The 16,422-nt window shown below is 39.8% G+C and overlaps 1 protein-coding gene across 1 annotated transcript in view; it reads right to left on the reverse strand.

The window, feature by feature from the left end:
• Positions 1–16,422, reverse strand: part of LOC134533986 (uncharacterized) — a 272,010-nt gene that overhangs the window by 126,132 nt on the left and 129,456 nt on the right. Inside the window, exon 4 of the mRNA XM_063371852.1 lies at positions 10,413–10,461. The gene's annotated coding sequence lies outside the window, so the exon portion shown is untranslated. The remainder of the gene's footprint in view (positions 1–10,412; positions 10,462–16,422) is intronic.

Below are 16,422 nucleotides of genomic sequence, written 5' to 3' on the forward strand. Positions count from 1 at the left end.
GACAGCGCGAGACCCTTAGAAATAACTTAACTCCTCCTGCAGACTGCCGCTTCCAGGTCACGGGCGAATGTTCCCCTTGCCAACCCCCCCTCCTCTACAAACACACACAATCCAACAATTCCCGTCCACTTTAAGTCCACTCATTAACGTCGACGGGCCGCCGCTCGCAATTAGAATAATGAAGATAATGACGGCATCTACTCCTATGCGCGTGGCACCAACATTAGCCTACCATTAGCCTATACACAACTGTCAAATATCTTCTGATGTAAACATGAGTTTTTTTCCCCTTCACAAATTGTACTTAGAAAGACATAAACTTTAGAGAGAGAAAACGTGTAAGTGAGACGTTCAGTACTAACCTCGGTAATGAGCAAATTCGTGTGTTCGCATGTTGCAAATACACTTATAAAACGTAAGTGGGACCCGAAAGTTAACGTTGAATTCTTTAAAATTATTTGCACGAGCGTGATAAATATATGAAAATGGTATTTTCAGCTACATTTCTAGACGAAAATCACATGTAGTTTCCATTCCCGCCACTAGAATTCGCTGCTGGAGCAGCTACTTCAACTGTTGAATCACTTGATTAGCACATCGGCATTTTAAACAATACAATGAAACACCTCCTGTAGAAGCGAAAAAAAAGTCTTGACAAAATACTAAACACAGGCTTTTGGGCCTGATTTTCGTCAAGGGATTTCATTAAAATACTGCCCATCTTGCTAAAATTCATTTAACAGTTAAAAAGTTAAAAGTTTCTCTTTGTTTTTGTGAACTTTAGTTCGCTTCCTTCAATCGCAGTTATGATTGTATAAAATGGCCGTATGCCTCGAAATTGTATTTTTTTTCACACTATTATTTACACTATTATCACACAGTTGTTACGACGTAAACTATATTTGTTTTTTTAAACGTAATTTAAATAGTCAATTTATTATGCTCTAAATAAATTATATTTTATTGAAATAAGTTTACACGTGTATGCAATATCTGCTCTCGAAGTAGAAGAATCACCCGGATTCAAACGTTTCATAAACGTGCCTATTGAGCTGTAAACATGCAAAAAAAACTTCTCACAACCCTGCCTTAATGTATATGCGCAACTCGAATACATTAAGCCCGATTAAACGTTTCAAAATGCATCCTAATTTCGTTAGACTAAACTTTTTTCTTTTTAAAAAAAACTGTCATCCTCGAGATATAAGACGTATTCACGGTAAACTTAGTGCGACAAAACACAGTACCGCATTTTACCCATCCGCTCCTACCAGGGGCGGGACCGCAGGTCACGTAACTGCGGTCGTTGCCACCGCTGGAAACGAGCGAAGGTCAGCGACGAGACGATTAAAAACGTTCCACTGACATTTTGCCTGGGACGGTCGCCGGGGTTCGCGGGCCAACTGCGGGCGCCTCGCGGATAGAGCGCCGTCAGGTTGGCAACATTGGTCGGGTGAGGTTCCCTGACCCCATCCCCTCCCCTCTTATACCGTGCACAGAACTAAAGCCGGCCACACATGGAATGGGGAAGCCTACAGTTCACAGGGATGAGAGCTACACGCGAACTGTTCCGAATTTATCCGATGTTCACCGATCCGCACGCGAAAAAAAAAAAAAAAAACACTTTGCAAGGATTTATACAAGATCTGGCAAAATTCCCCCTCATCCTTTTTAACTTATGGTAGTTTTCCATTATGTGTATTTTCCCCCTGTTCCGAGGAGGCAAGGGGGGAATTCTGACATTATGGTAGTTTTCCAGTATGGTTACTTTTACCCTGTCTCCTTGCACTGAAGTGGGTGAAATCTATTTCGTAGCAACTACCTGCACTCGGTAGCTGAAGGTCAGGGTTCATCCATGACGTTTCAAGAGGATTTCAAGAGGGAGTTGACTACTTCTTGTTAGCGCTTCGCGCAAGGGCCAGCGGGCTATACAGTGCGTGCGCACGATACAGAAAGAGAGAGAGAGAGAAAGATGAAGTCGCACACCCGGAGACTGTGTATCCCTGGAGGGGATGGCTGGAGCCGATGTTTTCCCCCTTCTGTGACTTGTTTGCTGTTTGGTGTTTGTTTGATCCCCCCTCCCTTCCCTCCTTCACGGCGCCACCACCACTCTCCCGCGGCTCCAGTGGGGACGACGACAAACAAGGGTGAGAGCTGGGGCAGCCACCACCCGGGTCTTCCAGAGGGAGGTCCGGCGAAAGCCCCTTCGGGCGCCAAACAAAACCACCCCCTTGCCCTCTCCCACGCAACTCACCCTCCACGCCACCGACGCAACCCTTGCGCGCACTTGGCCGTCGGCATCCCTTTGCAATCGACAGTTCCCTCCACCTACCCCTTTACCACCCTCTATCTTCCAGCTCCCTCTACGACCGAGCCGATTTCGAATGTGGTTCGCAGGAAGCCTTTTTTTGGGGTTGGCGGTCAAATCGTTCTCTGCCTTGAATGGGACATTATAAACACCTGGGTCGAGTCGCAGAAAAGAGGTATGTATAGCCCGTATCGTGCAACTTACCTAAAAATTTTTTTCTCTTTTCTCGAAAGAAGCTCCAGTGCGACCCATTTACTAATTGTTCTTCATTTGCAAAGAAACTTGTTATGGTCGTTTAAGAACACTAAAAAAAAACACACGTGGATTTGTTTACAGAACGGTTGTCGATAGAACAACAGTGACTAAAGGATAGTAGACCAGTGGTAATACTACCGAGAACTTAAACGCTTGGGCAATATATCTACATACTTGTCACTGAATATATATGTGATTTTTCAATAAAACTGTTGTGCGATCTTGACCTGAAATTGCTGTTAGTTATTTAATGATTACGCGTGATAAGTAAGGTGTCTTTTATATGTGTAACGTCTTAGCTCTCGGTATACGGTATTTGGTAGGAATGATTTCGCGAATGGAACGGAAGTCGCATTGAACGGAAATGTGTAACCACGGTGCTGCCATCTGTGGTGGATGGTGCGAACCAAAGTTCCTAAATACAAAGGAAAATTTTTTGTAGTATTATCTGTTTAATGAATGTTTTACATGCTGGACTGTATTAAAAAATACATAATTTCTTGTCGGAAAATCAGGTCCAAAGTCGGGTTTTTAATATTGCTTTCAAGTCTTTTTTTCGCTTTTATCGGAGCCGTTTCATTATATAGTTATAAATTTCGGCCTGCTAATCAAATGATTCAAAAGTCGACGTAGCTGCTCCGGCGGCTAATTTGTAGCGACGGTTGCTGAAACTACATGTGATTTCGCGCCCAGAAATTTAGCCGAAAACACAATTTGCGTATATATTTATCACGTTCCGCATTATTTTTAAGAATTATACGTTAAATTGCGTGTTATAGATGGATTTGCAACTTGAGAATACTTGAATTTGCTCATTACCGAGGTCACATGTTTACACATCATTGGCGAGTACTGAAAGACTCACATCACATATATTTTTTTAAGAGACTAAGCACTCTATTCCAACCAATAGGAAGAGTTTGCAGAAGGAAAGTTCAAGTCCGTCCACGAGCAACAACTTATAAAGGATCTGGTATTCATCTTTTTTTTTTGTCTGATCCCCTAATTATTTTGACCAGTGTAGGATCAACCGCTAGCAGAGGACAGACATGACTTGTTTCACGTGAACCTCCGTGGACCAACAATAGTGGACGTCAAACCGGGCGATGCACTACCGCTAGTGTTTTGTTCACGCCACTCATCTTTCACCGCAATGTTGGATGTGCAGTGGAATGCGAACATGCCCTGCACTATTCAGCTCATTGCTGATTTAACGCTTAAAATGAAATTTCATTGATTTTTAAATTTTTTAATACTTTTCAAGTGACATCACTTAAATTTAATAATGTGTTAATAACATTCTACATTCAATGAATCTGCAACGGAGTTCCATAATTTTAAAAATTTTCAAAATAGTGGTGGAATCTTTGCTAATAGAGAGATATAAAAGGCTAAAACCACAGTACTTGCAAATTTTTTGTCTGAAACTAATGATAATGTTTACGTGGTTAATCAATTATGTTATAAAAAATAATTTAACGTATTTTCAATCCCGATAAGTCAGGTCGTTTCCCAGAACACACACCTTACTTGCAGGGTCGCTATGAAACTTTTCAATGCTAACGAAGTTCACCGTTTAATATTTTAGAGTGCAGTTAATAGGTAAGTTTAAGTAATTTAAGTGGAAATGTCCGAGCTGATTTGCATTCAAAAAGTTTGACTGATTTGTGACAAATTTTTCAGGTTGACATTTACTGTTTTTTTTTTTTTTTTTTAAATCTTTTGTCCCGTCAGTTCTTATTCAGTGAGCGATGTATTCTTGTAGCATTTAATGTACATTAGTTAACGGATATTTTTTTTAACGAGATTACCGTTGACACAAGCTTCTCTCTTCTGGATTCAAGAGCCGAATCTCATCAATCACTTCGTGGCACCGCGTCAGCGACAGCGGGAGTCAGGTTACCATTAGGCGGTACAGCAGGAGTTGAGTGCGCGAGTTATCCCTGGCACGCGGTAATCGCGAGGGATGAATTTCAAATGAGCACAGCAGGGGTAGCGTGTGGCGGCGTCCTATACGTCCTTTACCGTGTCTTCGCTCCGAGGCCGGTTTAAACGTCCAAAAAAAAACAAAAACATATTGTACCTAAAAGGTAAACTTTTTTTTTTTTTTTTTACAAAACTGTTAGCTTAAAAGCATATAATACTGAATATATAGAGACAAGATTCTTATGTTTTTATTTTCTGGCTACTTTAGTTTTTGAAACAGGAGATTTCTTTGTACTTTGTTCTTATTTCTTATTAACTCTGTTTATTGAAAAAGGACATCATATTACACCACACATATGATACTTAAATGTTCCATGATACAAATCTCTGCAAAAATGGTGCCATTTGGTCTGATACATGATACAATTTTTCAACGTAATGATTTGTAATAAGCATTTCTAACTTTTCTGATAACAGTTGGAATATTAAAAAAGTAAACTTTTTCTTATATATTTTATTAAATTGTGTTATAAATATAATGCTAAATAAATTACGTTCGTTGAATTTAATATTTTAAAAGTTAGGTAATGGTCATTAGAGTTATATTTTGATTTAAAATGCTGATTAGTTTAATGATTTGTGGCGTATTAACTTGAATTTAGGTGTTGATAGGGTGTATTTGCATTCATTCGGGTGTTATTTCGGTTTTATTGCAATTCACGATATAATATTGTCCCTATTTATATAGTATGCATGTACGTACGGTTATATTTAGCCGATAAGTTCATGGAAAATAATTTCTTGTGTAGGTCACACGTAAATAAATCTATTTCAAAAATTGGCTTATGGCTTTAAATTTTAGTTAGTGAGACAACATAATTATGTGTTATTTATCAATTTTTTTAATTTTTATTTTTATTTGCGAGAAATGTGATAAATTAATAAAATAAGCCTATATGTGATGAAGTTTAAATCTCATTAGACATCCAAAATCAATCAAACAACAAAAATATTTCAGAGCCGGCCCTATATACGAAAGATTTATGAAAAATCAAGTCATCCATCTTGCACACAAACATGGCTGCGGTAATGAGGTCATGGCCCTCTGAAGTTTTTTGACCAACTTTATGGGAAGATTTTGGAAGCGAATATTTGATGGCGCGACAGAGTCTTTGAAACAGCGAGCCAACATGTCTGAACTAGTTGCTACGTAGAGGTTGATTTTTTTTTTGCGGGAAATTATCTTCCCGGCACTCAAGCTATTTTATTTTCCCGAAGGGAAAGAAATAAATGACGTGGAAAATGTCGCACGCGAAACGTGTCGAAACCCCGCGGGACACGTTACAACCGCACCGTTTACGACACGGGCTCCGCGATTCCACCGGGGCGTGTAATGCAACCGTTATTTCCTCCCCTTTTATCAAGCTTGCCCCACCGGGCGACACCATTGCGGCAGGATAATTGTGCGGAGTCGCGCCGCAATCGCCATACCCCTCGCCGGCTGTTTCCCAACGACCCGCGGCGCGTGGAGCTAAGGAAACCCTCGGCGAAACAACGGTCGTTGCGCTGTTGGACGTCTCAGCGAATCCAAGGACTTCTCAACGAAGCGTGCGCCTTAAAACAAACGAAGAGCTCTTCTCAATGCCCCCGCCTGCCTGGACACACACACACACACGGTGTGCTGAGCTTCAGAATAAACCACGCTGTTTGAAAAAAAAACTGCTCGAGATATCCGAGTGGAGCCTGTTTAAATGCGCTAGGGGCGTAGTTACGTATTAATTCTGTTTCCGTACATCCTTTCAAGCTGTAGTTTTGTAGGAGAGAAAATTGCTACAACGCGTGTATTTTCATTATTTGTACTAAATGGAATTCATTTTAAAAACCAAACCGGAAAATGGGTAGAGATCTTCCTGTTTGGAAGGGATTTTATTTTCCACTAGCTAATGCCCAGCATGCGTTGCAATGCCTCAATCATTTTTTTGAAGTAAGTACACATATACAAAGCATATATCACTCTCTATCTAATTCTCTATCGCTCTATGTATATCTCTATATGTCTCTATATCTCTTTCTCTTTAAATATCTTTCTATATCTATACCTCCTTCTATATATATCTCTCCTCTATATATATATAGATTTAGATTATGCATATCATTATATACTCTACAGCAATTTAAAATGTTTAGAATAATTTTCGTACCGAATGGAAAACAAACTAAGGATATTCGGTGCTGGTAGATACGTGGTTCTGTCTCTGGGCGAAAGGCGACGGCTCGCAGCGGCCCCCGCTGACCCTTGACCTTGGCGGGTGAGGTCGACGGACCCTTCACCTTGCCCGCCGGCGTCCGCGTCCACTCCCCCCACCCCCTGACCCTTGCGTGACCGCACCCAGGGTCTTCCCTGCGTGTGTACAGGTCTTCACCCGGGACCCGTCCCGCTATAGGGCATTCCACGCATGCGTGTCTATAGTCCGTGGCACGTCACTTGTCCCATCTGACAGCTTTTAAAGGGACTGGATGGATCGCATTTTAATTCCAAATATTTATACACTTGTACTGCACCTGCTATTTGTAGGGGCAAGCATTTTTCGTGAAAAAAAATTGATCGCCCATTAGACAGAAATATCGTATCCCCACGCCAGCTGTTTCTTCTTTGTAATTGACGGCCGTTTGCGAGATAAGCCATCGCCTTATCTGATAGGGCCATTCTGGACGCGTTTGCTTTCGCGCTGAATCATTGTGATTGGTGTACTGACAGTAGACACGTACCTCAAAGAAACACAAAACAATCACGAAACACAGACGATGCTACAGTGTTTTAACACTCAGCTATTCTCGAAATCGTTTCGCGAAAAATAAATGGCCCTAGTTCATGTGGAAGACTCTACGACAACAAAAGAAGTATCGAATCTCTGGCGTCCGGGTTTTGACATCTTTGTAGTCAGCGGCCAACGAATATTTTGGCATTTGCCTCGGGGATGTATGGAACTGTAGAGTCTGTCCTGGAGGTGACTGAACCCGCGAATTTTTCCCAGTCCCGACTATTGTTTAAGGCCATAATTAAGGGCATGAAGATTTCGCGAAAAGATTTCGAGACTCGATGAAAGTTAAAACACTGTAGCACCGTCTGTGTTTCGTGATTGGGTGAGTTTCTCCCAGGTACACGTCGATTGTAACAACACCAATCACAGTGATTCAGTGCGGAAGTAAACGCGTCCTGAATGGCTCGGTCAAACAAGGCAACGTCTTCTCTCACAGACGGCTGCCAATCACAAGTAAGAAACCACAGGTGCGGGTATACCTTGTTGCAGTCTAATAAGTGTTCAGATCTTTTCGCGAAAGTGCCTGCCCCTAGCCATAATTATTTCACGGATTCTTTGACTAGCAAATTAGACTCCAAACACTTATACATCCACGGCAGTTTCCGTCACACGCTCTTGAAGATCCTGAGCCAGTAAAAAGCAAGGAAAAGAAGCGATTACTCAACCCGCGTAACCCGTAGTCGCCAAAGGATGTGACATTGTTAAATATCAATGAGTACTCTAACTAATAAGAGATAATATATAGTTAAATTGAATCTATCCTACAGGGAAATATGAATATGCGTCATCTTGCCATACCGTTTTTTTGTTAATGGAACAGGACTATTCAATAAAATTACAGATATTTGTAAATTTGTAAGTTTACATGTAAACTTATTTATCACTATAAAATAGTATTCGCAGTAATCTGGGTTTGGATTCTTACCCGAGCATTTATGCTTTGTGTTGTGTCCCTGAACCTTCAATTGTTAAAGTTATTTGTAAACCACTCCCTGAATAGCTTTTCAGTATTAAATGCGCACATAAGTAAGTATAATAAAGTCCAATGATTGAATATTTGAGTATCTTTTCAATGGTTTTAAAAAAAAATATGTTTGAATGAAACATCAGTTAAAATATTAAATTATGTGCCAATTCTCGTAATGAATACTCAGTATTATCTTGAAACCCGTATTTCATATATCATGCAAACTAACCATAAACATGTGTTGTACAAAGTTATGATATCGTTCGTGTAGTTTTTTCTTGGCGACTGGTCTCCAAATAAATCTTTTGTAATAGTACATTAAATGTTTTTCTGTGCAAAGAATGTGACACTGTTAAATAACAATGAACATTCTAAAAAGAATCGATTATGTATATGCAAGTTGAATCTAGTCTGCTGTGAAATATGAATATGCGTGATCCATCAATGGTCTACGAATCTTTCTGTCACTTTTGGGTGTTTATAAACAACTTTACGTAGTTTTCAGTGCTCGTAAACCAACATCGTGTTTAGTTTCGCAAGTCACTGTTGGATAATGGTTGCTACTAGTGCTTCTTCGAAGAACGTTACAATTTGAGGTAAGTTACGTAACCCAGACTTTAATCCAACATTTTGAAAAACTCCGTAAGTAAGTAATGTTTTTCGACAACTGCACAATATTATTCTTACAGATGGCATTATCTTAAACTTCTTCCATATTGAAACAAGTAGCTTCATTTTTCTAAACCCGTGTCGGCTGAAATAAAACACTTTATTTCAGATTAGCTGTAATACACTTTTAATGCACTTTAAGTGAGTTCTATAAACTCCAATCAAGAATTTACAACAACAAAAAAATCCCACCGTGGTCCGTTTGAAACAAGCACTTTCATAAAATTGTAAATATGGTGACCAATCTTTTCTTCGCACAAGTAAAAAATAGTATTTATTGAAATTTGATTAGTTTTATTTAAAACAATGATGATTAATATTGTTTGAAATTGATGAAATCCCTTTAACTTAGTCGATAATTTTTCTTTTAACTTTAAAATTAGAGAAAACAAAACATATCAGAGAAGCCGCAGTATTTTAAACAAGACCATTTAAAAAAAGGGGACTATTTTATACACTGAGAATTTTTTCTCCCACAGAACACTTTTGGTGAGTTTATCACGAGAAATTTTTCCAGGCCGAGATGTTATTTTGCACGTCATGTGCTCAAATCGGTGACCTTGAACTTCATAGAAACAAACTCCAAAGGCACGGAAGCAGTTGAACTTCAGTTTCACTATTTCACGGCTCGACATGGCACATAATTCAGATTTGGTCGTTTACTGATGTCATCATCATTCGTCGTCTGTGGGCTGAGAACCATGACTGTTTTTGGTCTCTTGCATCTGTACGTGTTTCGCAGGATAATCAATTATTGTTTCAGAATTTTTAACTCAGCTTTTCGAGAATCCGACTTGTTCCCTCGCAAACAAAATTACATTTCCAACAAAAATTAAGATAATTTATTGTTTTTTATTACACTAGTGAGATTGGTAAAAATTTTAACAGAAAATATTTTAGCCGGAAGGTTATATTTTAATTTTAACATTGGCTTCAATTACTATGAGTAGAAATTATGTTAACTTCTAGCATATGATTATTTTTTCTTGGTGGGAAGGGGGTGGGAGTGGAGACCACGTACCCCTGTGTCACCCCCTTAATACACTCTTGGTGTATTTTTTTTTCTGTCCTCGTCGGCTGTATCGAACGATGGGGAGGCGTTTACGACGCGCTCCGACAAAAGGGGCGGGTGTTTGGCGTGTCGCCAACAACGTGAAAACATGGATTACCGGTGCTTACCCCTCCCCGTTTACCCCCACCTTCCCTTGCGGCTTCCAGCAAACACAACGGACACCTGTTGGAGGTTTCCCCTCCTTCCCCTTCACAACTCCCTCCGGCGAAAGCGAAAACCTCTGGCTGAGTTCCGATCGTCTATTCGTGCGCGCTGTGCGCAGGGGTCGGGCGTTCCGAAACGCAGCCAAGTTAATAATAAATTAATTGATTGGGAACCAAGTAGCTAATTTTAATGTAACAAAAGTTCCCAGTTTCATATCCGAGTTTAGATGATAAACAATTTGTGGCTTACCTTTGCTGGGAACACTGCAACACGATATTTTACCACCTCTTCAGCAAAACTGAAAGAAAGAAAAGAAACAACTTAATCACACAGAACCCAAATGAAAATGCAATAAATTAGCTTATTGTATCATACGCTAACACATATAGCTTAAAACCGCTTAAAGGCGAGGGCATGGTGATAAACTAAACGTTCAAAGTTATCCCGATATCTTGACTGTTTTGATACTTGATACATATCATAGAAAAAAAATTACACTTTTCCACACATACGCTGTCATGTACTCAAGTCGAAACAGTTATTTTATCTGTAATATTCGAATGTACAAAAAATATCAACAGTTTTTTAATAAAAAATTTTAAATATGCTTTTGAAGAAACAAAATGCATTGCTTATTTGCTCAAAAAATGGGAAACGATTTTAGTCAACACCAATAAATGTGTTAACAAAACATAAAAAAATTTGGGAGTTCTCTGTGGGCAAAATATATATTTTATTTTAAGTTTGCGATTTGTATTAATTTATGTATGCATATTCTCACAATAATAAATCCTTTTGTATGTGACCAGAAACGAAATATGTGCAATAATAAATTTCGCGTGAGTGACAGGCTAACAGACGACTCCTCCGAAACAGTTGGCCAGCATTTCTGGCACCAGGATAGACTCAAAACTTATACGATCACATTTAAGTCCTTTATCAAAGTGACTTCTGTCGTATTTGGGCTTCTGCGTGGGCTAAGGTCGTTTAATTTAGTGAGTTTACAATCGGCTTCTTCTCCTTTAGAGCGTATCGACACTCCTGATCCAATGATGAAAGTGATTAGAGTGTATAGTATGTGTCATGTTACTTGTCTCAAATATCACAGTTATCTAAAGTGCAGTACCGGTAACTTTACAAAGCAACGCGAACACATAACCACACTGTTGACAGAACAAAAAAGGCAGAATAATAGGAAATTATTAGTACTATTTGCGAGAACCATTAAATTTCAGACAAGTTACACGATGCAGATTATACATACAGAAACATTTCTGTACTTTTAGGAAAAGTTCCTTGAAAACCAGTTGCCAAAAAAAAAAGTTGGTAACATTACAAGAAAGATATTGTTACGATTTCCTTGCGGGTTCGTAAGGATAGCCCAATTAATAGATTTTATTCCACACACAGTTTTATTTATTACCACTACTTGTCACTTACAATTAATCTTCTAAGATGGCAGATAATTAATTACATGTAAAGAAATGTCACTTCCCCAGTCACTCGTTTCACACACCTCGCTGGGCCGCACTTCCGGCGCAACTCTCGCCGCAGCACCCCTCGTGGGTCTCCGCCGCGGGACTCCGTCGCCGCACTTCGCCGCCGCCGTCACACCCTTCGCCGAGATCCCACACCACGACTCGCTCGCAACTTCACTCGGGACTCCGCCGCGCCCGCGACTCTATCGCCCGGAAACTCCCGACTCCACTGAACTCACTCACTCCCTGCCCTGGAAACTTCGTCCAAGGACTTCGCCCGGAAACTCCCGACTCCACTGATCTCACTCACTCCCTGCCCTGGAACCTTCGTCCAAGGACTTCGCCACTCTGCCGCACCCGCGGCACTATCGCCCGGAAACTCCGCCGCGGGAGAACTCCCCACTCCGACTCTCTCTCTGACTGACTCGAAGGTCGGCCCAACCTCCTTAAATAGCCCTTGGGTTCCCATCCAGAACAATCGGGCATGTCTCCGAGATATCGCGCGACCTTCGCCGTCGAAATGCCCAGAAACGCATCGTGAGTCCTCGAAGGACGCGGTGGCTGCTCTAAGAACGCCGATAAAGGCGTCTGAGTCATTTTATTCCGCAGTGCGGCCTCTTTTAAGTAACCCGATCTGAGGCAGGTGCGCGCTGCGACGGTCAGGATGTAGCGAGATAGTATGACACGAGATACCAGGGAGAGGATGCGGGTGGAAGGGGGCGCAGACAGGCCGAACGAGTGCGGCGATGCCATGCACTGCAGCCAAGCGCGATCGTAACAATATTGTAACTTTGTACAACACATGGCTATGGTTATTTTTGTGTATATGAAATACGTTTTTCGCGATAAAACTTAATTTTTCTTACGAAAATTGACGCATAATTTAATATTTTAATTGATGTTTAATTCAACCATATTTTTTTAAACGAAGATAAAGATAATAGAATTTTAAATAATTTGATTATATTTTGTTTCATTATGCTCATTAATGTGCACGGTTTACAAACAACTTTAACTATGTACTACTTTATTTGAGGTACTGTAACAACACATAAGCATAAATGCCCGGTTAAGAATCCGAACCCAGTAGGTATAACTGCAAACACTATTTTGTAGTGATGCAGTTGTTTTCATGTACAAATATCTGTAGTTTTACATGGATATTTTTGTTCCGTTTTTAAAAAAAAATTACGTTATAATAAGAGCATGTATTCTAACTCTTAGTACCAAAAAAAAATCAAACGCAGTTTTGCATTTTCTGAGACACGTAGCACGGCTATGTGGAACGGACTGTTCTCGCGCCACTGTCGCGACTCGCGAGCTTGGTCGATCGATCGATCGATCGATCTCGCGGTGGTTGGGGGGGGGGGGGGGAGAACTATCTGGCTGGCTTTTAAGCGTCTCACGGCACAAACACCTGGTGACAGGCGGCGGGGTAACAGGGGAGCATTTAGCGAAAATGACGCACCACTTTAGGAACCACTTCGTCTCTAATCGTTAAGGGGGGGGGGGGGGAATGTGAGCGTGTCTTTCAGTACTCGCCAATTATGTGTAAACCCCTAACAGCAAATTCATGCGTTCTCACATTGCCAAATACATTTTTTAATACGTAACTCTGACACGAAATTTTAACGTTGAATTCTTTAAATTAATGCCGAGCGTGATAAAAACAAATACGCTCTTTGTGTTTTCAACTAAATTTCTGGACGCCAATCACACGTAGTGCTCGCAATCGCCGCTAGATATCGCTGCTGCAGCTGCTCCGTTGACTATCGAACCATTCCATTTGCAGACCGAAATTTTAAGCTATACAATGAAACGGCTCCGATAAAAACTAAAAAGATGAAAAATAACACCGAACCCCGGCTGTTAACCTGATTTTTGACAAGGAATTTTATTGAAATACTGCCTATCTTGTTAAAATTCGTTAAAAAAGATTAATACTAAAAAGGCTTCTCTTTGTTTTTGTAAACTTGGGCTACATATTTCCGTTTCATTCACGTATACCGAGAGCTAAAATGTTACACATAAAAAATAATATTCATTATCTATGGTCACGCCCCTCGCTTCTATGGGTGTTGAAGTCTTGCTAGTTAGCCAGAAGAGTGTTTAGTATCTTCAAAGGTACTCCCTATGAACAACCGTAAAAATGCCATTTTGAAGTGAATTTGTATTGCTAAACTAAGGTGTTAACAGCACGGTTATTTGCTTGTTTCACGACGTCATTTACATTAAAATACATTCAAACGATGTCTTGAGACATTGCTTGAATATTATTTCATTTAAATATTGCTCGTTTTAGCACAAATGTATAGATATACTCATTCGGATGCCCTCCTTTTCGCTACTCCGTACATAATAGCTTTGTCGCAAGCCCCTTGTGGTTTGTAAGCAAGAGACATTGTGAATATAAAAATGTTGTTATTACGTCACATGCAGAATTATTTATTTTGTTTTTTAATCTCTTTGTAGGCGAAGTATTTAATACGATACGCATTCTTTTAGACTTAAACATTTGTGAATTAAATATAATTATTGCTTAAGCTATCCAAGATAAACAATTTAACATGGTAAAGTTGGAAAGATTTACGAAGAAGTAGGTAACATGTTATAAAAAACTTAAGTGCTAGTTCAATGTACCTATAAAGAACTAAAGTGGAACATTACAAAATCCAACCAATATGTTTTTAACACATTCCTCTAAATTATATATATGCTTACACTTGATGCAATTTAAGTAAGTGTAAAACACCAGGCGTTGCCAACTTAACAAAAAAAGTAAATTTCGTTATATTATTACCATTCGTTCATCACGTTGTTAAACATATTCACGCAGCATGCAAGTAGGTGTGTTCCAAAGTGCTTTTAAACCTTACAGTTAATTGAAGGTTGCTAAGTTTTTCAATTTAACAAAAATAAATCAATTTTAGAAGGCACAAATTTCAAACGTAGAATTTTTTTACAACAGGTTAAATTTAGAACTTGTTTTCATTATGTGGTGTCAAAATTGCTGAGATTATACCTGAATGTTAAACACAATATTTCTCCTTTACTGTTTAGGGGCAGTGGTTTTTTTCAACTGTTTTTTTTTTCAAAAGTGTTTAAATAATCGTAAATTTACTGTATTTCCTTGATTGGTTAGAATGGCATTAATTCTGATATTTGTGGAAAAAAATTAACACAAAAATAGCAAAAAATACACATATGAAATCTGATATCGATTGGTAATATTGGGGTCATCCTTCCAGCTATAAAAGTATTCTATTCTCCACTACCTAATGGCTGCAAAAATTATTGATAAAATGAATATGATTTATTGCTATTAAAATTTTTTATTGTATCTAAGAAAATTAAGGAACGTATAAAAACTTCTTACCTACGTGTTAAATTTTGTAAGGTACAAAAAACGCAAACGTAGCGAAAGTGATGCCAAAACAAACCGGACCGTTGCACAGGCAACGACTAGACATTTTCTCTTCCCAATATGGGTGTCATAAGATCTACTCAATGCTTTCTTATTTACAAAAAAAAACTGGTCTTAGTTTCACCTCCCCATCTCCCGTTAGTTGATAATCCGGTTTTATACTCACCGAGATATTTTTTCTATTGTTATTCATTTATGTTTTTTTAGCACTTTAGTCAAACATTTACTAGTCGTTTCGAAGAGAAAAGTGGTGTTAAGAGGAATTCACGGAGTATTTTTTCCCTCCCCCCATTTTTTTTTTACTCCATGCCCCTGGAGGGAGATACGTGAATGAAACGGTTCAAAGCGCGCGTGCACCAACGGCCGTGAAAGTGGTCCAGCGAGGTTCGACAAGGATCAGGAGGTAGAAGGGGTAGAAGGGGTAGGAACGGATGGGGGGGGGGGGACAGTTGGTTGAGATTATGTTGCACCAACCTCCGCAACCGTGCTTTTACCTTAACCGAACCCCCCCCCCCCCCCCTTCCTCCTTTGACCGGCCGTATAGACGGAGAAGGAGCGACCGGTAAAAGTGGAGATTTTTCAGTCCTCTTCTCCCCCCCGACACGAAAACCAAAGCGCTGGAGAAAGTTCCGTCAGCTGCGCCTGGAAAACTGGAGCGTTTTCTCCGTCGCGCCGTTCCGCGAGTACTTGCCCGTCTCGAATTTGACAGTTCCAAAAGGTTGTGGGGGCTTGCATTTTCCGCGAACAGCTTTCGAGACTAGCTGAGAGTGAAAACACTGTAGTATCGCCTGTATTTTATGATCGGCCGATCGGGGTACAACGAATCGTAGACTTCCATGTTCGAAGCCCAGGTATATTTGACCCAATAATTTCGATAAAGATTTTTTTTTGGTTTGGGGGGGGGGGGGGGGAGTTGAGGGAGGGGAGGTTAGGAATATGTGTTTTTTTTTCTTCCAGGAAATATAAAATAATCATTTTGAGTTGCGCTCCTCAATCTTCTCTTTCTCTTGGATCCGCCCTGGTTGAAAGGCAGAGGAAAAATTAAACGTAAAACACTCGTACTTGAGAATTCATCCCCAATAAAAAATTTGAAATAGTCGCTTGCAGTCATTAGCGGGAACAGTAATTTTTTCCCTGACAAATTTATGTCTATTTTTTTTCCCACTGCAAATGGGGGCTGTCATATTTGGTTACATATATTCCAGTTTTCGATCGGGGTCCAAACTGAGAACGTAACTAACATAACGAAAACCAACTCCATTCATTTTATTTTATTTTCTTGCGTGAAAGCTTCCGTTTTTCAGCATAAGTTATTTCATTGTTGCCTTTGTGCATATTAAGTGACAGGTTTAAGTTA

Source organism: Bacillus rossius, chromosome 7, assembly GCF_032445375.1.
Source record: "Bacillus rossius redtenbacheri isolate Brsri chromosome 7, Brsri_v3, whole genome shotgun sequence".
Taxonomy (NCBI): domain Eukaryota; kingdom Metazoa; phylum Arthropoda; class Insecta; order Phasmatodea; family Bacillidae; genus Bacillus; species Bacillus rossius.